This window comes from Sceloporus undulatus, chromosome 1 (genome assembly GCF_019175285.1).
Source record: "Sceloporus undulatus isolate JIND9_A2432 ecotype Alabama chromosome 1, SceUnd_v1.1, whole genome shotgun sequence".
NCBI classification, from domain to species: domain Eukaryota; kingdom Metazoa; phylum Chordata; class Lepidosauria; order Squamata; family Phrynosomatidae; genus Sceloporus; species Sceloporus undulatus.
The window spans coordinates 372,720,513-372,741,483 of NC_056522.1; the positions used below are offsets into that span (position 1 = coordinate 372,720,513).

At 40.3% G+C, this 20,971-nt stretch overlaps 1 pseudogene; it reads left to right on the plus strand.

Moving 5' to 3' along the window:
* Positions 1–20,313, plus strand: part of LOC121919172 — a 37,764-nt pseudogene extending 17,451 nt beyond the window's left edge.
* Positions 20,314–20,971: the final 658 nt, after the last annotated feature.

The following is a 20,971-nucleotide window of genomic DNA, read 5'->3' on the forward strand; positions in this document are numbered from 1 at the left end:
TTTTAGATTTGTATAATGTATATTGTGTTACTGGTTTTTATCTATTTTTATGATGTGTTTGTAACTGGTTTTAATTCTGTGTAAACCGCTTTGATCTTTTGGAAAACGGTATATAAATAAAAATTATTATTATTATTATTATTTATTACTCCGTGCCTCCAAGCTGCAGAGAAGCTGGCTGTTTTTGCTGGTCTGTACCAACAGCTTGCTAAGATAGCTTTGATGAAGAGAAACTTTTAATCTGTATGGTGATAAAATAAAATGTTGGACCTATTGTATATATAGTGATAGGCCTATTTTGCATGTTTATATCATTAACCTCATTCTATAATTAAATTTGTATCTGAATTTATGATGTTTATTTTTCCTTTTTATGTTGCTTGCCAAAAACCTGATTGGCTAATGCAGAAATAAACTCGTAGTTTTTTCGAGGCTGAGACCAGACACAATCTGATGTTGGAAGATGGATTTTTCTCCTTAATGTGCTAGGAAAACTGGTACCATATTGTGATTATGTGCCTGTCACTGCTTTCTTGCCTGGAAAAACTCCCATAGGATGGCAGCTGATGGTCAAGGACACTACTGATTTACATCGCCTTGAGCTCATTGCAAGAAAGACAAGATATGAAAGTATCTGATAAAACCAAACTATAGGGCGACTTGTCTTCCGTCTTTCTTGTTAGGTCCATCTTCAGTATGACATCACCTAAATATTTAATCAGGGCTATCATATCACCTCTTTACCTTCTCTTCTCCAGGCTAACATATCCCGCTCCCTAGCTATTGCTCCTCCTAGGGCATGGTTCCATCCTACGGAATCTTGGAGATCTCTTGTTTTGTGAGGCTCTGGCACTCTTTGGCAGAGAAGGCTAAATGCCTTGTATAACTACAGATTCCAGGATTACATAGGATGGAGCTACATACTTCAAGTGGTATGAAACTGCATCATTTCTATAGTGTGTAGCTGCAACATGAGAACCAGTATGGTTTAGTGGTTTTGATTATTGAACTAGGACTGGAGACCAGGGTCTGAATCCTTGCTTGTCCATGGAAACTCACTGGTGATCTTAGCAAGTCACATTTTCCAGCCTGAGGAAGGCAAACACAAGCTCCTCTGAAACAAACCTTGCCAAGAAAACCAGTGATAGGTTTACCTTAGGATCACCATAAGTGAGTAACAACTGGGACGGTACAAGCAACAAACAAATCCTGCGACTATGTTAAATAGTGATCTGGATATGAAGCTGCCAAAGGGTGTATTTTATAACTCTTTGTTGGTTATTTTTAATTTCAACTTAACAGCAACCCTGTTAACAAGAGTTTTGGGGGGGCATACCAAATTGCAGAACAAAATTGCAGTAAGACAAAATGAAGCACAGCAGCAAATAAGATAGTTATAAAATCTAAAATGTCTCACTTTCAAACTGGGATCAAAAGATTAAATATGTGGCACAATTATTAGTTCTCAATACAAAAGTTTGTTTTGTTTTGCTTTGCAAAAATGCACAATTCTGCTTCCACATGTTAAAACTGAATGTGGACATTCTGTTATCAGACAGAAAATCCAAACCATGTGTGATATTGCATGTGTAAGACACTAACAGGATTCTGACGAATGTTTCTTGCTCAAAAAAACTGTATTTATTACAGCCAGACTTTGGTATCCGTGGAGATCCATTCCAGACAGACACACACCACAGATTCAAAAAAATGCGGGACCCTAAAGTTCCTGTTGTCCTCAGTGATAGTGTGACATGCAATTGGGGGACAATGGACTTGTGATTAGTTTAACACCCAGTTTTAAGCCTGCACCCAAATTGGTTCAGATTTTTTTAAAAAAAAAATTAAAGATTTGGGGGTTGTTAGGAGGTCCATCAGGGCCCTCCAGAAATGGAGCTCAGGGGCCACCTGCACCCATTGTTGCATTTTGTCCAAAGCATGAGGCAAGAAAAATGTATTCACCCCCTCAAACATAACACAAAACACAATCTTTCACTTCTCTCTCTTGTCTCTTCTCACACACACATACACACCAGATTGTCAGTTTTCCGCTGCATTTCCAGCTTCCTCAAAAAGACAAGCAAATAGGAAGCACCATCACTCCTCCTATCCCTCTCTCCCACTCATCTCTGGTACAGCATTGCAACTAGTTATACTTTCTCAGTATAAAATGCCGTTCATTACATTTTCACAGAAACTTTATTGCGAAAAATGTCATGTTTTTTGCTCTTGAAGTACCACACCTGGATGTTTCTGCTACCCTAAATGCTCTGAAAGCCTCTAACTGTACTAATCTTTGTTTGGAAAATGTGAACTACTACCATTAGCAGCTGATGAGCTTCCATGTCAATGGGAGAAGCACCAATGCTGGGTTTTGTATTGCTTTAGTTAAAAGAGCTATCCAAGGTGCTGAGCTCTATCTCCAAAATATGTTAAGCACCTTGGATAGCTCCTGTAAAAGCAGGCCTCCTCTGGTATGATAAATCACGTGGAAAACAGTTTCCCTGACATGTTTTTTGTTGTTGTTGTCATTGTCTGCCTCCAAGTTGACACTAATTTAGCAACTTCTTTATAAGGTTTTTCTCAGCAAGATTTATTCAAAGGAGGTTTGCCATTGTCGTTCTCTTGAAGGACAAAGAGTTTAACTTGCCCAGCTCACTCACTGGCTTTCCATGGATGAGTGGGGTTTGAACTGTGCCAATTTCTCTCCTGTCATGTGTGTTCCAGAGAAAAGCATTTTATAAGCATAGAGTCATAGTTTGCGGCATGTACAGAGGCTTGTATCTCAAACAAAACATGGCTAATTTTTTAAAATTAGTTAACCTCCCAAACCTGTACAGCAATAGGAACACCTAAGCGCATTGTTTTCAATGAGCAAAATAATAATCCCTTTTGGTTAACTAAAAACTTAACAAACTTCAGTTGATTGAGGAGCCCAACTCTGCATGGGGTCTCTACTTGGCTCTGTTTGTCCTCTTGCAATTATTTATTCCATTTGTAATATTACCAAAGACCTTGCTCTCCATGGCTGGCTTGATGCCATTCCAGACTCTGCCTTTATTGATTTTTTGCCTTTCCTCCTTCCAGCTATTGACTGTTATACTGGCGCGACATCAAGCAGACGGGCTCGTCTTTGGAAGCATTCCTGTGTTGCTTTTCTCCCTGACCCAGTTCAGCGTTGTCAGTGTGATTGCTTACTGGCACTAGAGCTCTCTCTGCCACCATCACTTCAGAATCTACAAGTCAGTCCTACAGGCTGTGCAGAAACCGATGAGGCCATCCGTTCAAGTGAGTGCTCTGCATTTTACTGAGGTTATTTTAATTTGCAAAAAATATACGCTTCCCTCAAATCCATCTATACAAACATAATTAAGCAGAAAATGCATTGCTGTAGCGATATCTATTTCTCTACCCATTCACTGCCTGATTGCTAATTCCGACACAAGAGAGTAAATAATACCTCCTTCACAATGCCTAAATAAGGTAAAGGCCATTGATCCTGTCTGGACCTTGGAAAAACTAAGCGGGCCAGTCCTGGTTACTACTTGTATACATTAATGTAATGCCGCTTCCATCCTTGGAAGAGGTGGAACATAAATAAAAGTTTTGCAGGGACTATTGATAAGGAAAGGCAAACCTGGGAATTTACAGGGAAGCAATGAATGGCCAGTGGCATCTGAAGGCAGCAAGATAATGGGTCCAAGTCAAGGGTCAGAAGGAAAAGTGAGGTGGGAATGTAGTAGAGATGTGGGGCATGGAGAGAAATTCAGAACGATGCTGTGGGAAGACTGACTCCTGGAATTTATGAGGCCAGAATAGGATGATATGCCTTTGGGTGGGGCAAGTAACATCATATGGCCTAAGGATGTCCTTCCCGTGACTTCCAGGAATTGCTCTTTTTTCTCTAAAAGTAAACTTTCTGGGCTGATTAACGCAACGTTTTTGTATACATTTAAAGTACCCGTCATCAGCTATTGAAAAAATAGCCATATTGTCTCCTAGATATTCCAGTGGCAACTTGTTGCCCTAGCTTGGATGGAGTCTCCTGCCTTGGTGGCAATGATTTCTTGGACTCTTTTTCTGTTTTCTGATGTTATCAACACACCATTCATGTTATTGCTGGTCAGCTACCTGAGAAGAAAGCTAAACCTTTATCTGACCAGACCTTTGGGGTCATTTGTTGGTGTTGTTTCTTATTGACCTCTCCCCATGGATTTGAGGCAGGGAACAACAGCAGATTATATACAACATACAAACTCAGGTTAAAAACAGACAAACATCATTTTTAAAAAAGCAGCATCAATTTAAAAAAACAAATAAGACAATACATATTAAAACAATAGTCCATATTTAAAATTCATTGTTTAAAACTCACATTTGAAAATTTCTGGAGAGGCCTGCTGGAAGAGACTGGTTTTAATGCTGTTTTGAAAACCAGACAGAGTATTCAGCAGTTGAATTCTTCCAACATGTTGCTCCACAGTCCAGAAAAATCCTCTGGGTGACACTTGCCAGTCTAGCAACTGGCGGGTTGCAGAAAATGTCCCACAGAGGACCTGAGTGTATTGGGGTACATTATATGGGAGGAGATGATTCCCATAGGTAACCTGGACCCAAATGATGTAGGGTATTAAAGGTAATCACTAACATAGTTTGTGGGTTTTTCAGGCTATGTGGCCATGTTCTAGAAGAGTTTTTCTGACTCACTAACACTTTGTACCTTGCCCGAAAACAGCCAGTAGAGTTCTTTTTTTAATTTTGCTGTGGTGTGATCACTCCTCGATGTGCCACTTAAACAATCTGACCACTGTGTTTTTCAAACTTGAACTTTCCAAATTTGGTACAGAGTTAGCCCAAGTGCAGTGCATTGTCAAAGTCTAGCCTTGAGTTACTAGTACATTGCACTTTAAGATTTTAATAAAAAGCCATGGTTTGACCTGGAAACCATGCCTTGATGAGGAAAGGAAGCTTAGGGAGCTGGGTATGTTTAGCCTGGGAAGAGATGGTTAAGAGGTTATATGATAGCCCTGTTTAAATATTTGAGGAGGGGGTGTCATATTGAGGAGGGAGAAAGCTTGTTTTTCTGCTGCTCCAGAGACTAAAACACAGAATAATGGTGCAGCTACGGGGAAAAGATTCCAACCTAACATTAGGAGGAACTTCCTGACAGTAGAGCTGTTTGACAGTGGAGTGTGGTGGACTCTCCTTCTTCAGGGGTCTCTAAACAGAGGCTGGATGGCCATCTGTCAGATATTCTTTGAGATGCATGGCAGTGGTTGGACTGGATGACCCTTGTGGTCTCTTCCAACTCTATGATTTATAATCTGATGCCAGCATGACACCAGCTTTGGCACCAATCACAGCTCCAAGCAGAGGAGTATTTCATAACTGGGTGCCACAGCGAGAAAGCAGTCTCCTGTGTCCTTCCACAATGTATTGTCATTTTCAGTGGGACACAGAAGAGGGCCCCTCCAACAGACCTTAAATTCTTAGGCAGCATATATATAGAGAGGCATCCTTCAAGTGTCAAGGTCCCAGATATTTGTGTTTTCATGATTGTTGTTGTAACACTATTTTTAAAAACCTTTTGTTAGTTGACTTGGCAATTTATGGAAACAGAAGAGATGCAAACAGAATTTTTTTTTAATGAAAAAATGAATACTGCTCAGAATGGCTGGAGGGAGCAATTCAATGACAGTGTGTATCCAATAACCTGCAACTTTCCGTCCCATAGCCCAAAAGATATGCAAAGAGGAATAGAAGCAATCTTTTATTAACTTGAGTTGTGCTTTTCCAACAGAAGTTACTTGGACATGGAAATGTCTCTCTCCCAGGAACAGATTCAGAAATACACAGATTGCCTCCAGTCATACGTGAACGCACAGTCAAGGAGCTCAGGGCGACTTTTCCTGGTCCAGGACCTGGTGGATTCCTTAAAAGTATGTGCCTCGCAAGAACAGAATGGGTTGGCAAGATAGGTCAGGCTAGAACAAACAAGCACTATTCCCTGAATTTTTGTATGCATGTGGTTTGGAAATGTGGGGTGTTGTTGAAAAAGAGGTTTTTATAAACTTATACATGGCATGTAGGGTGTGTATAGAATATGTTGCATTGTGGCGGTAATCTCACCTACTGTCCACCAATTATTATGTGGCATTACTGGAACTCTTCTGATGCCAATACAAGGGTCTTTTGGATCCCACTGTGTGGCACCAGTTAATATGTTTAATTCTTTTTAAGGGAGGGATTTTTGTATATATGGGTATTCTTTTAACACTGTAAGCCGCTTTGATTGTTTTCACAAAAAGCAGGGTAGAAATAAAAGTTTTATTTATTATTTCCCTCAGAAATAGTTTGAGGAATTTCTCCGAAACTACGTATCTATCCCTGGGTCCTACCAAACACCTTCATCTCATTTATATACCACTTCATACTGAACTAACAGTGTCTAAGCGGTTTACAACTATAAGCTAATTGCCCCCAACAGTCTGGGTACTCATTTTAGTGACATCAGAAGGATACAAGCCTGAGTCAAGCTTGAGCCCTTTTGGTGATATTGAACTGGCAGCCTTATGGTTTTGAGTTAGTGGCTGCAGTACAGGCATTTAAGCACTGCGCCACCAAGGCTCCTTGCGCCACCAGGGCTCCTTACTTAACCTTCTACTTTATATCTTTTTATTAATAAAGGTTTTTAGATATTTGGTATCATGTTTATATTGATGCTACTAAATGCAGTCGCTACTCCATTTTTGGAGACTTGAAGTCCACATCCCTTGCCCATTTGTGGGTGGCAAACGGAGGGGGACAAAATGGGTTGCGTGCCCATGGGCACGCCGTCATTCAAACTAATTGGGCTTGAAAACAGGAGGATTTTCGGGATGGATGGGTCAGGACCTTTTAAAAATGGTTTTAGGGTCAGAGGGCTTTGGTGGCCACACTTGGTCCATCCCAGTCTAAAGGGTATGGGGAGTAGTTTGAGTTTTTAATTGAAAAAAAAACACCAGAAAATTGATAAAAGACTTATTTATGTATTGTTTCTCCTCTTTAACATGGGTTTTGGTGTTGCCTTTTTCCCTCTTCAACAAACAAATTGACAGCTGTTAATTTTCCTGCACTATTTGTAAATTTTTCACAGACAACTTCACCAACCAGGTCATTCAAACACTAAAATGGGTTTTGTATCTGGTGAAAATGCACATCAGTAAATCTATAGATTCAAATATCCAAGCACCCTCCCTTCCCCTTATCAATGCCATAGGGCACAAATAGCCCTGTTTGCAGCTGAGGGTGAGGAAAGCTAAAACTGTATTCACACAAACATATTTGGAGAATGTGTCAATGTGAGCTAATTATTTATTGACTTCTTTTTAAAGCCAGCGTAGAATAAAATTATCCATAGGAGATGGCCTCAGTCAATCGGTTAATTGAAACAAAGATATAATAGGTAGGACTGTGTACATTGTGTGCTTTGAATAAATCAATTTTGCATTAAGAGAAAATGCAGTTCTCTGACAAGAACAACTCAGTTCTGCTGCATGTATAAATTATACAAAATAACATATACTTGCTTATTTTGTATAATTCAGTCTGGTTCTGTTGCATATGAAGTAAAAGCTATACAAGACCATGACATGCCCTCCAACATTTCAAAATGAAAAACTCAAAAGCATGTCAAAATGGTTAGAAAATTTAATGAGGAAAAGCAGACAAGCTCGGAGTGGCTTGGGAGGCAGGGGGGGGGGGGGTGCAGTGACACCTTAAGGCAATGGTTCCCAAAGTTTGACCCTCCAAATGTTTGGGACTTCAACTCCCAGGAGCCTCAGCGAGCTTTTCACTTTAAATACATAAAACAATGGACATGTAAATACATTTGGGTTATGTATGTGATATTGTAATTTAAAGATATAATTTTAATTTTGTGAAGTCAAAGGCTTTCACAGCCAGCATCCATAGCTTTTTGTGTGTTTTTCAGGCTGTGTGGCCATATTCCCGAAAAGTTTATTCCTGACGTTTTGCCATCATCTCTGGCTGGCATCTTCAGAGAATGCTGGCATGGACGTGAGACCAGCATTACTTGCTAGCATTCTCTAAAGATGTCAGCCACAGCTGCTGACGAAACGTCAGGAATAAACTCTTCTAGAACATGGCCGCATAGCCTGAAAAACCCATTAAAAACTATAATTTTAATTTTGTTAGTTGTTTATGTCACAGCTATTGGCATTACATTCAGTGATATATGGGAACTATGATTTATGATATAGTGTATGGTGTGATATGGAAGAGGTCAGTGTGGGGGGTGACAACATGAGTTACTGCACTGGGTGACACCAACCCTAGTGACACCACTGGCTGCAGCAGTTTCCTTTTCGCCTGACCTTACAGGGAAGGGCAAGATTCCTCCCCTCCCCTCTTCCTTAGAGGGGCCTTATCTGCAGTGACCAGGATAACCTAGGGGCATCCTGAAGCATCTTGGCCCCCAAGTACCTCTACTTTTCCCATTACCTGGTCCTCCATTCCTGCACTGGGGTGGCTGCCTGCCGCATGTCCCACTGAGCCACCTGATGCAGGTCACTCACGTCTGAGGTCAGAATGAGGCACCCAGTGATGACAAAATGCTGGGCACCTCATTCTGGCCTCAGAGTGAGCAATTGGCGACAGTGGCAGATACGCTGGGAGGCTCAGTGGGACGCATGTGCAGACAGCTGCCCAGCATGGGAACAGAGGGCTCCTGATCTTCCTGGAAAATCTGGAGTAAGAGGTAAGGTTGTCTTTTATTCATTATGTTATGGCTGTTAACTTAACCCTGGTTCTAATGCTGAATGTGCTGGATATCGTTCGGACTGTTTGCACCAAAACCAGGAATTGGGCCATGTGTCGTCTGAATAAGATGTCACCAGAAAGGAGGATAATTGTCCTTTTGGCGCATGCAGACAAGGGCTGAGTTAATTGAGAGTAGAGTACTTTTGCACTTTATACTCAGTTTGCATCAATGGAGAAAGAAACTGGAACATTTAAAAACAGCTGATAGAATATGATGACAGAGGATTAATCAAGATTATTGCAACCAAACTGGAGTGTATTGAGCAAACCTGCCATCTCTTTCCACTGGAAATCCTGTGCAGAATGCTCTAAGTTCTGGGATACAGCTATTGTACACAGAAAGGCCATTTAGGATATTTAACTAACTGAATGAAGCTAGTGGGATAATAATTAGCAACTGAGTGGTAAAGCTGTTTTCCAAAAGCTATTCATTTTTCTGTTGATAATTTAATGCACTTATGAGTGATGTAATTATTATATTTCCAATTTAGTTTGCAGTACTAATGTGGCTGTTGACTTATGTTGGAGCGCTCTTCAATGGCCTAACTCTTCTGATAATGGGTAAAGTCAATTATTTTTAAAGATCTCTTGGCTGAACTTTTATGGCAATTACAAATGAGACAGAACACTGCAGTTCCATCAACTCCTCTTAAACATGTTCTTCTAAAAGCGTTACTTAATTCCTGCACTTTTGCTGACCAGCTTCTCAACATCTTTTAAGACTTTTGTATCCTAATACTTTCATATTTTTAAATTTTTGTCCATATTATTTGTATTAATTTATAATTTTATAGTATTGTTTTAGCCTTGTTATAGTAATACAGTGGATCCTTGTTATACGCTGGGGTTTGGTTCCAAGATCCCCCATGTATAACAAAATCCGTGTATGCTCAAGTCCCATTAAGTATAATGACATAGCAAAATAGTGTCCCTAATAAAAAATGGAACATCAAGGTAAATGTATACTTTTTTGGAACATTTTCAAACCGTATATGCTTAAATCCGTGTATAACAAATCCGTGTATAAGAAGGGCCGACTGTATGCATTTTTTAAAAATCTGTTTTGCATTTTTCTCCAGTTGAGGAAATGGTAAGGGAACTTGTAGACCTTTGAGAGAGAAGTTGATAGCATGAGCTTTCAGATACTTGAGCCTATTTCCTCAGATGTATGCTACCAATTCTCTCTTTTGGTTAGTCTCAGGGTGCTACAAGATCCCTTTGCATACTGATCTTCCAGACTAACATGGCTATGTCTTTGAAATTGTAAACTGCTTTGTATCCCACTTTTGGAGGGAAAGTGGGATATAATAATAATAATAATAATAATAATAATAATAATAAGTGTTATGCACTATGGAATTACTGTTTATCCTGAAAATGTATCATTTTCTTTTTCCTTCTCTCTAGCTGTGGTCTCAATGTTTACTCTACCCGTGGTATATGACAAATACCAGGTAAGTAAGAAAGCCCACTTTGTGGTTCCTTTATCATTTGTGTATCCTCGGTTTAGAGTGGGGGTGTGTGTGAAATCACAGTTGCCAAAGAAGCAGCTATGCAGCAGAAACAAAAGAGTTTTGCTATCTCCTTAAAGCAGAGATGGTCAAAGTGTGGTCTGTGAGCTGGCGGCACGTACCAAGATCACATCCAGGAGTAAAAATAAATTGCCCTCAAATACCCCTCTCCCATATCATCTAGGACCAGAGAGACAATTTTGCCATGTTTTTGACCTTCGAGGCCGTTCTAGTTGCAAGAGAGGGTCTTTTTAAACAAAACAAAGCAAGCAAACAAAGACAAAAACAGGAAGTGAATTAAAAGTAGCTTCCTGGTCACTCCCTTTTGTAAGAAAAAGGCATCCCCTGGGCTATTGGCCAGGGGGCAAAAACCACAAAAATCCCCTCTGTCCTCTGCAGGATGTTGGGGCCTTTGGGGGCAACAATGTTTCTGTGGCCTTCCAGAATCTCTTGGAGGGGGCAGTGTTGCCCCAACCCTTGATAGTTGCATGCTCCTGCCTTAAGACTAACAAACATAGCACAAAATTTTGTAGACTACAGCCCACTTCATCAGATGCATGAATTTTTATCCAGAAATTCAGATTTATATGCAGTACAAATGATCTGAGGGAGGACGAGATTGTAGATATTGAGGTCAGAGGGAAATGATATTCAGAAAGTGCTGGCGATGATAATCAGATTATTAAGAAATCGGCAGAAAGCACATGGAGCCCTGGTGGTGCAGTCATTAAATGCTAGTACTACAGCCACCACATTGTAAGTTCAGTCCTAGAGGAGGGCTCCAAGATCCACTCAGTCTTCCATCCTTTCATAGGTTGGTAAAATGAATACACAGCTTGTTGAGGGCAATTGGCTTACATATTGCAAACCACTTAGGAAATGCTAGTTCACTGATAAGCAGTATAGAAGTGTACTTGCTATTGCTATTTCTATTGTTATAACACAAACATCTTAATAATGAGGAAAGCATTAGTACACGCCAGATGTGGCCTATTGTTAGTGGTAGCCCTTGCGCAAACGTCTTGGCCCTGCCAACCATTAACCATTGATACTGAGTTGTATTTCATTTCATAGGCCTTTCACCCAACATGGAAGAAACTATGACTGGTAGTTTTTCCAAACAATTGATAGGGATATGGTACTGCAGTGGCTGTCTGAGGGCAGGTCTACACTGTTCCAACCTGCCCCAAATTCCCCCCACCCCCACCCCCCCAATTACCTCTGTAGTGATGCTGGGTGGCTTTCTACACACGCATCCCATTGTGTTGTCTGGTGCCTCCACCACTGGGGCAAGTCATTCCCGCTGAGATCGAAAATGAGGGCAGCCAGCATCAAGTAACATGGCTGGGTGCCACATTGTGACTTCAGAGGCAGCACAGCAGGACACTGTATGTAAACATCCACTCCTACATTGCTACAGAGTGCTCCGGATTTCCCTCCGGATTTTTCTGGAGCTAGAGGTGTGTCTAACATGCATTCCCAGCAGCATACCATCTTGCTTCACACAATCCCACCACAGCAGAAGGGTAATGCCAAGACTCTAGTTAGATTTAATCAATGGGATTATGACCTTTTTAATTATTTGTTTTGCTTTTGGGACATTTTGAACAGTCCCTGAGGATCCCAGGGATAGGAATCTAGCCCCTGGATGTGCTGCAGTTTCTCAGGCTTCTTCTCAAGCCATAGCCATGTTAGCCTGTTGCAGCAAAACACAACAAAGAGCCTTGTGGCATCTTAAAAACTAACCCATTTATCATGCCATCTGCTTTCACTGGATAGAGCATGAAAGCTAGCAAGTATATATCAGAAGTTGACAGGTGTATATACACTATATAGCTGTAAAGGAAAATATGTTCAGAGAAATCAAATGCGGGGAAAAGTATAAGCTGTGATAATTAAACTTAGAATATGCATGAAATATTTTCATTGATCCTTCACAAGGGAGTATTTTCACAATCCTGGCACTGGTAGGTTACTATAGTGGATCTATTATCTTTATTGGGACTGGTGATTGACTAGAAATTCTTGGTAAGTTATAATTCAGTAGTTTCATGCTAGAGTCTTCCTATGATATCATTTTGTTCAAGAATAGCCACTCTGAGGCCTATACCAGAGTGGACTGCAAGGGTTAAACATCCTCCCACTGATTTCTGAATATTGCCCTTTCTCATATCGGATTTGTGTTCATTTATTCTTTTGTGTAGAGACTGTCCGGTTTGTCCTATGTAGAACGCAGAAGGGCATTGCTTGCAGATGATAGCATATATCACATTGGAGGATGAGCAGGTGAATGAGCCCTTGATGTTGTAGCTGGCATTATGAGGTTTTGTGAGAGACAAGACACATAATAAGCTGCACTGAATGATTTCCCCAGTGCTGTACATGCATTATTGTTTATTAACATAAATTAATAACTGAAGGAACTGTACGTTAATTTGTCTTTGTATGCTAAATTTGAGTATGATGTTAGTCTTGGGAAGAGCCAGTGTGGCCTGGTGTAGTATCTAAAGCAGGCTGGAGAATCTTTGGACCACTAGGTATTTTGGCCTACAACACACACAATCCCTTATTATTGAACATGCTGACAGGGTGATGATGGAAAATGTAGACCAAGTCTTCTGGTTGGCCAAAGGTTCTCCACTCTTCTACTAACCAGTTGGTTCCTTGGGTTAAGTGTTGGACTGGGACTTGGAAGATCTTTGGGTTCTATTTCCCAAAGGACCATAAAGCTCACCTTGCTCCACTGATAACTATCACAGCCTGACCCATCTCACAGGACTGTTGTAAGGAAGACAGACAGACTTATCATCTTGATTCTATTGGGGAAAATGTGATAATAAACAAATGTGTGGTGATAAAGGTTGAGTCTCCTTTATCTGAAATCCTCGGGACCAGAGGTGTTTGGGATTTGAATTATTATTATTATTATTATTATTATTATTATTATTATTATTATTTTGGGGGGTTATGGAATGTTTGCATAGAGAGCCCTCCCTCTGTTCTCTTGGGATCCACGTCCCTTGACTATCTGCAGGAGGTGAAAGGAGGGGGTTAAAATGGGGTTTGCGCCTGTTGTGCATGCCTACATGCCACTGCGGGAGCAAACCTCCCTTCATTTTCCTTTTTTGCACGGGGGTTCAGGAATGGAAATGCCGCAAAATTGGAGGGAGAAATGTACATAATGAGAGATCTTGGAGATGGGACCCAAGTCTAAAGTCTGACATTGATTTATGCTTTATATACACCTTATACACATTGCCTGAAGGTAATTTGATATATATTTTAAAAATAATTTTGTGCATGAAACAAAGTATCTTGAACCATCAGAAAACAAAGGTGTCACTTTGTTAGATTTTGGAGTATTTTGGATTTCAGAAAAGGGAAACTGTGTCTGTATTATGAAAACCAGCAAAAGGTCAGAACAAGGTACCAAGCTCTGATCACATACTGTAGCTGGGCATTTCATTTTGACCTCTGAATGAGGTCACACCACCGCTGTGGCCAACATAGCAGAATGCATTGAAAACACTCAGCATTGGAATGGATGGCTCCGTAGGTTCTGGGAAGATCTGGAGCAAATGGTGACTTAGAGCCAAAACAGATGGCCGTATGCGGATGGTTTGACGCTGCTCCTTTCAGTGCCGGATCCAGGCCTCAGCAACCACACGCCACAGCCCCGATCTGGCACAAAAAGAAGAGGCAAAATGCAGCTCCTTTTTGTGCTGGAAACAGGGTGCCCTTTCTGCCGCAGCCATGGCTTTCTGGTGCTCCTGTGGCGTACGGTACCAAACAGCTGCTGCCATGTAAACAGACAGGTGGCTTCACAGCATATGTCACATCCCAAAGCCACCAGGAAGCAGGTGTATTTTGCCAGTCTGTTCCAGCCCTTACTTTGCCCTATTATAGGGTGTCATACTCTGGGTTTGGAGCTGAACTGTCTGGATGTTGTCTAGACTGTCTGCACCAGTTTTAGTGTTTGGGCTGTGAAATCATCCAGACTCCCTGCCCAGAGGATGCAGCAGTGGGGCAGGGGGGAGACGTTTTATTTGGCCATGCAAATAGGGCCAGAGGCAGCCTCATTGACATATAGCATTGGTACCGTTCCTACAGTGTGATGGCATAGTAGATCAAAATAATGGACAAAGTCTGTGTAATGGTGAAAATCATTACAAAACTCTTAAAGGAAAACCAGAATTTTCTAGGTGCCAGTGAACCCTACAGCTATGGCACTAAAAGGAGTGCTGGATGCAGCTGGCAGTGCCTGCAACAACAAAGTTAGATCCCAGAGCAGTTAGATATATCTTCACACATGTATCCTTCTTACTCACAGATGAAAGAGTCAGTTCCTTGGTCCCAATAATATACAGTGGGCCCTAGGTATCTGCTAGGGTTTGGTTCAAGGACCTGAAGTGGATACCAAAATCCATGGGTGCTCAAGCCCCATTAAATACAATGGTGTCCCTTATATAAAATAGCAAAATCAAGGTTTCCTTTTTGGAACTTACATCTTTTGGAATATTTTCAAGCTGTGGATAGCTGAATTCGTGGATAAACAATACGTGAATATGGAGGGACGACTGTACTATTAATATAAGTTTTTAAAGACTGAAAATAACAGTAGTCTTTAATTAACCCATATTTTCAACACACAAAAGCCTATTTTTCATTGCACATTTTATTTTCCTCTTGCACCAAATGTGTCCAGCTACACATTAAAATATTGGCTGATTCAGCAATTCAATGCTGGGGTTTGGATGCTTTTTTTCTCTCTAACACATACATTTCTTTCCTGAGATTTGTGGATGATGTGGAGAAAAATCAAGCTGCAGGGTGAGCTTGTGGTCATGAATAGCTTAACATGCAGCAACACCCACTTCAGAGAGAGTTCTATAGGTCTTTGAAGTGATTTTTATATGCAGATCACAGATAAATTAAGCTAATCAAAACATGCCATATATAATCTCCATTTATACAGCTGGGTTGTTTCTATTTCCTTCTCAGTCTGAATTCTTTGTTTTAAATTCTCTGTTCTAGAAACTGATTTTTTTTTAAGTATGTTTAACCTATAAAAGCAGACATATAGGTAAATGATGGGTGGATCATTTGGGGTCATTTGCTATTTAGACCCTTGGTTATTATTCTTTTTTTATCCATTTATATCTAGAAAAACAACATCATTCAGTAATCATAATTCAGTCAACATAATTCATAATTCAGTCAATGGCCAATATGGTGTAGTGGTTTGAATGTTGGACTACAGTTTTCGAGACCAGGGCTTGAATCCCTGCCCAGCCATGGAAACCCACAAGCTGACCTTAGGCATGTCCACTCTCTCAGCCTCAGAGGGGGGGCAAAAGCAATTCTCCTTTTGACCAAATGTTGCCATTTGGTCAGAGGAAGAGAGAGCCTTCTTAGTGGCTGCTCCCACCTTGTGGCTGGCCCCCTCCCTGCTTGCCTTCTGTTGGCAAGGAAAAAACAGTTTTATTCAGGCAGGCTTTTAGTGTGTAATCATGGGATATATTTTTTAATATGGGTTTTTTGTTATATGGGGTGGATATTGTGGTTTTAATGTTTGTAATTTATATTGTTTTATGTGATGCTTTAATTGTTTTACGTTTTTAAAAGTCTTTAAAGTTTTTTTTGTGACCTTCTTGGGACCTTTTCTGGGAGCAAGGCGGCATAGAAATTAAACAAAGAAACAAACAATCTTTGCTCCTCAATGCTGCTTGCATGTACTCCAAAAATCTGCTCTCAGGACTAGGAAACCCACTGAGCCAGATACTGTGGGGCACTAAGAGAAACTTTAATTGCAGTGGTGTAATGTTGGATTTTAGACATTCTTAAAGTGGAGATCAAATGCTACCACTATGAACACCCAGCTAGGACAAATGCTTCAAAAGTTGATGCAACATTGGCAGTGCGATCCTATATGTCTTGTTTAGAAGAAAGTCCCACTGAGTTCATTGGACTTTCTCTGAGGTCATATGTCTGAGTGCAGCCTCAGAAAACACGTTTCCAGCTTCATCGTCTGAGGAAGGCTAGAGCAAAGGCTAGAGCAAATTTTAACTTTCTGGGGTAATATGGCAGCCTTGTGTGTCAAGAGCTCTGTTAATTGTGTACATTTGAGAAATAATCTCTGTGAGATATGTAATTTTTCCAACATGTTCATTCATCCCCTAATAACTTCTTTTTTTCCAGGCACAGATTGACCAGTACTTGGGACTTGTGAGGACTCACATAAATACTGTTGTGGCAAAGTAAGTAATTTTATGCAAAGCTTCCAAGATCATGCAATTGATGAGGAAGAATTTCTGAAGTCCAGTTGTTTAACAATCATAACAACAAAATGGCTCCACTTCTCTCAACTAGATTGATAAAGTTAAGCAGGTTTTAGGTAGCCAGGAATGGAATTTTATATGGAAGGACTGTGAAATCATGTTCAGTTCTGATACTCCAAAAAAACCCAAAACACCCTCTTCTGAATTTCTAGGTTAAAATTGTCTCACTCTTAGCGGCCTCCAGACAGACCAAATGTATTGCGGAGGCTGTAGTTATTCTAGATGGATTTTTAACAAAAAAAATGTACAAGCACTTCTGTTGTCCCAGCCTATTTTCTGTCCATTCCTAGCACCAGCTGAAACATTTCATTCCCATCCTCAAATGAGTGTTTTTTTTTAATTCTGAGACATATCAGAACCAAAAAAAACTTCCTTTTTTATTTTTTTTTATTTTTATTTTTTTATTTTTTATTTTTTATTTTTTTTTTTGTGCATCAGTGAAAGGTCGCTTTTTCACTCAACACTATATTTAGAACAAAAACCAGAAAGGGGAATATCCTTCCAACCAAAACACCACCATAGCAAACTATGTCCCATTTTTTTAAAAAAATACATTGGAGGAGTCCTGGGTGCTGACTCAAGCAGATTTAACAGCCCCCAAAAGAATGGGATTGAGTGACCATGGAGGAAATGCAAAACCCAATTCTTTTCTTCTGGAAAGACCCCTTTATTTATGTTTCTGTTGGCATTGGTTGGCGAATCTCAAGTTTGCAGTAAGAAAACCAGGTGGATCCTGGAAACCTGACATCTCTCTCTTTCAAACCTTGATTTGGGAAATGCCATCAGACATTGGCTGAGGATGGTTTTATAGGAGAAATATGCAGTATTGCAGAACTGCTAAAGTAGTCCAGACAGTTCATTCATTTTGAGAGCCAACAAGTGGAAGAATCTCAGCATAATGTTCCCTAACTCTTCCCCTTCTAACTACTAAGGACATCACTTCATACTAAACAACAACAACAACAGAAAATCCAAAGAAGCTGAAACAACAGGCTACTGTCTCTGCAGCAGAGCTCAACTCATGGCATTGACCATCAAACCACAGAGCCTTATACCCCACAACAGAATGGGTTAGCAGAGAGAATGAACGGAAATCTCAAAGAGATAGCACTCTCCTTGCTTTTAGAAGCTAATGTGGCTAAATGCTATTATTCTGAAGCCATTATGACCATTAAATATTTGTGTAACTGACTGCAAACCAAATCCAATGATGTAACTCTGTTTCAGTTGTAGAATGGAATTACACCTAAAGTGAACCATCTAAACATTTTTGGAAGCAGGGCATGTATATATATTCCCAAGTAGAAAAGAGACAAACTTAATTGCAGAAGTGAAGAGGGAATTTTGGTTGGTTTTGCTAGAAATACTTAAAAGATTCTAAATCCACATGAAACAACAATGAAATAAACAATAATTGTATTAATTAATTAATAAAATTAAGCTGTTCATTAAAATTATTCTGTTTATGCTGATGAAAGACCACAACCCAAGTCTCATCCAAACCAAAATGCATATCCAAATCTATTTCAGTGGAAGAAAACTCCCACCAGCAACCAGAGTGTATGGAGTTCTTTCATCCTCCAGATGTCTTGCATCCAAAATGGGCTACACATGCAGCGGCCCAGCCAAAACCTGAGGAAGTAGACAACACATTTCTCCACTTCAGACCTCGGAAAAGATTCCCAGGACACAACTCTCAGGCTTCTGCCTTGCAGACCCTTGCTTTGACTGTGGGATTCTGGGAGTTGTAGTCCAAATGATAATTTTTTCCAAGTTTTCCCCCAGCTTTCCTCATCTGTCAAGGCATCTCATTTGAAGAGACCCTTTAGACAGTAAGGACTGAGCTCCTTTTCATACAATATGAAATAAGAGTTAATAAGAGTAAGAAGAATTCCAGTTCTTGGATAGATAGGACAGTTGTTCAGCCCACTACCCAAGCTTTTTCATGACCTACTTTGAAAATGCTCCACAGTTTTCACGTCTCTTCAGCTTTGCACTCCTTCAAGTTGCTTGTTGGGAGAGGGACTGAATAACCAAGAAGCATTTTTTCTGTATGTTAAGTGTTGTTCAATTTTCCATATTCTTGAGTGGAAAGAGTTGTGCGAGAAGGATGCCTTTTTACTGCAGAAAATTACGTAATTATACCACCCAAGAACATGTGTGTCTAATTCTTCCTCCCTCTCCCCATTTTCCCTATTCAGGATCCAAGCAAAAATCCCAGGTGCTAAGAGGAAGGCTGAGTAAAAAGCCACAAGAATCCATCAGCTACAAGAGTGAATGATGCGGGAGTCTGGGATGAAAACAGCTCTGTTCTTTTTACTTATAATTTATTGTTCCTTTATCTCTCTATCTCTGTCTCTCGGTGGGTGAAGGCAGATGTAATAAAAGGAAGGGAGCTCACCCCATGCCCCTCAGCCACAGGAGGAGGAGGGTTTCACACTGCCTCCACAAACAAAATGACTTATGCGGATGCTGGGAAATCAAACACCAACTGAGTTGTCTGCCTTGCACATTCCTCCCTACTTGGTGATGTTTCAGGGTTGGCTGTGACATCTCTGGCCCACAAGAGAGAGAGAGAGAAAAGGAAGGAAGCAAGGAAGGAAGGAAGGAAGGAGTGGCGTATGAATTTTCATATGTTTCTGATCATTTATTGCTAATGTCCTTTTTAATTCTTTCTTCAAAATGCAAAGTTATTCCCGGGATAGTTACTCTGGGGCAAATATTTGGGTGACATCACAGAGAGGCAGCCAATCAGGACGGCTCACATCCAGGTTCCCCTTCAGATTGGCAGAACTGTTCCTGCCCCAGTGCGCAATCCTGGAGAGGAAAGGAACGTTTAGACTGAATGCGTTGAGAGTGTTCCCTGTTTGTCCCCACTGCTCTAAACATGTTACATCTGTCTTCACCCCTCTCTCTTTCAAACACCATGATCTCAGAGATGTGAAACAATAAAGCAGCTGTTCTTATTTTCTTTCTCTCTCTCCTGCTGTTTCTGTACTCTCTCTTAGCCTATTTGCAATCACGTGTGTCAAGCACTAAAGTATAGTAAAGAGAAAAGTGTTCTAGGTGTGGTTCTTGTGTTGCTTCTCAAGTGCATGATGGTAAGAGCCTAAAATACTGTTGAACTTTCTAATTTTTTTTTATCTAGTGCTTCTTCTTCTTCTACTACTACTACTACTTCTATTGGCATTGCTTCGATAACTTAATGTTACATGTGGCTAGGACTTTCCTGCTTAGTGCACTGGCGCAGTTTTGGCTTCTATGTCCACTGGGTTTGCTGGTTGGGGTTATCTTTACTAACTATCTAGAATCGTAGACTGAGGTCTTTAAGTGTTGTTTCTTTTTATTTTCAGCACAAGTGATAATAAAAAAGAGCAATTGGTACTTATATGGTATAATCCATTTTGTATAACTCTTTAAAAGACAATTCAACTAGAACCAACCCACCCAGTACTTTTTTGTTGTTGTTCTCAAGGGATCAATGGGCTGATTTACATGTATGGGAACTGAAGACTTCCGGCTTGTAACATGTATCACAAATTTGTATGACATTGTCTGTAGGACTTAATTATGGACTCTAAATATTTGCACTTATGTACCTGATACCGAATGCAGAAATAAATGTTACTAAATGTTAAAAAGAAGCTCTTCTTGACATTTTGGTCACCGTTATCATCATCATTTCATTCCACAATACTGCAGTGCATACAATCCCATAATATGACTCACTCTAACAGGTAGTTCTCTGCCCAGGTGTTGCTGATAGCACCCAAGTGTTGACAGAGGGATGGGTCTTCAGTATTCTCAGCAGGCAATGCAATCATATTGGCATCACTGGAACTAGAAAACATCTTTCAGAAAAGCTATTTTTTATTTTTATTTTGCTGTGTGGAAAGCAGTGGCCATGAAACCTACTGGATGAATTAGGGCAAGTTGCATGCTCTCAGCCTCAGGGGAAGGCAATGGCAAACCTTCTCTGAACAAATCTTGCCAAGAAAACCCCATTATAGGTTTGCCTTAGGGTTGCCATAAGTCAGAAATGACTTGAAGGCACGCAACATCAAAAATAACACTAGTTTAGTGAGGTATTTAGAATTTTCTACTAGCGAGCTCTGGTTTACTCTCCTGATATACAATTCCCAAGGTACCTTGATAAGTGATATATAAAAGATTAAATCACTTAAATTTTGTAGGACAGGCAGGTGTTCAGTGTACCTGAACTATACAGTGCAGACATCCAGTGTAGGACGTGGGCATTTCCCTATTCATTTCAAGGGATGGGGCAGTGATACACATGCAAAA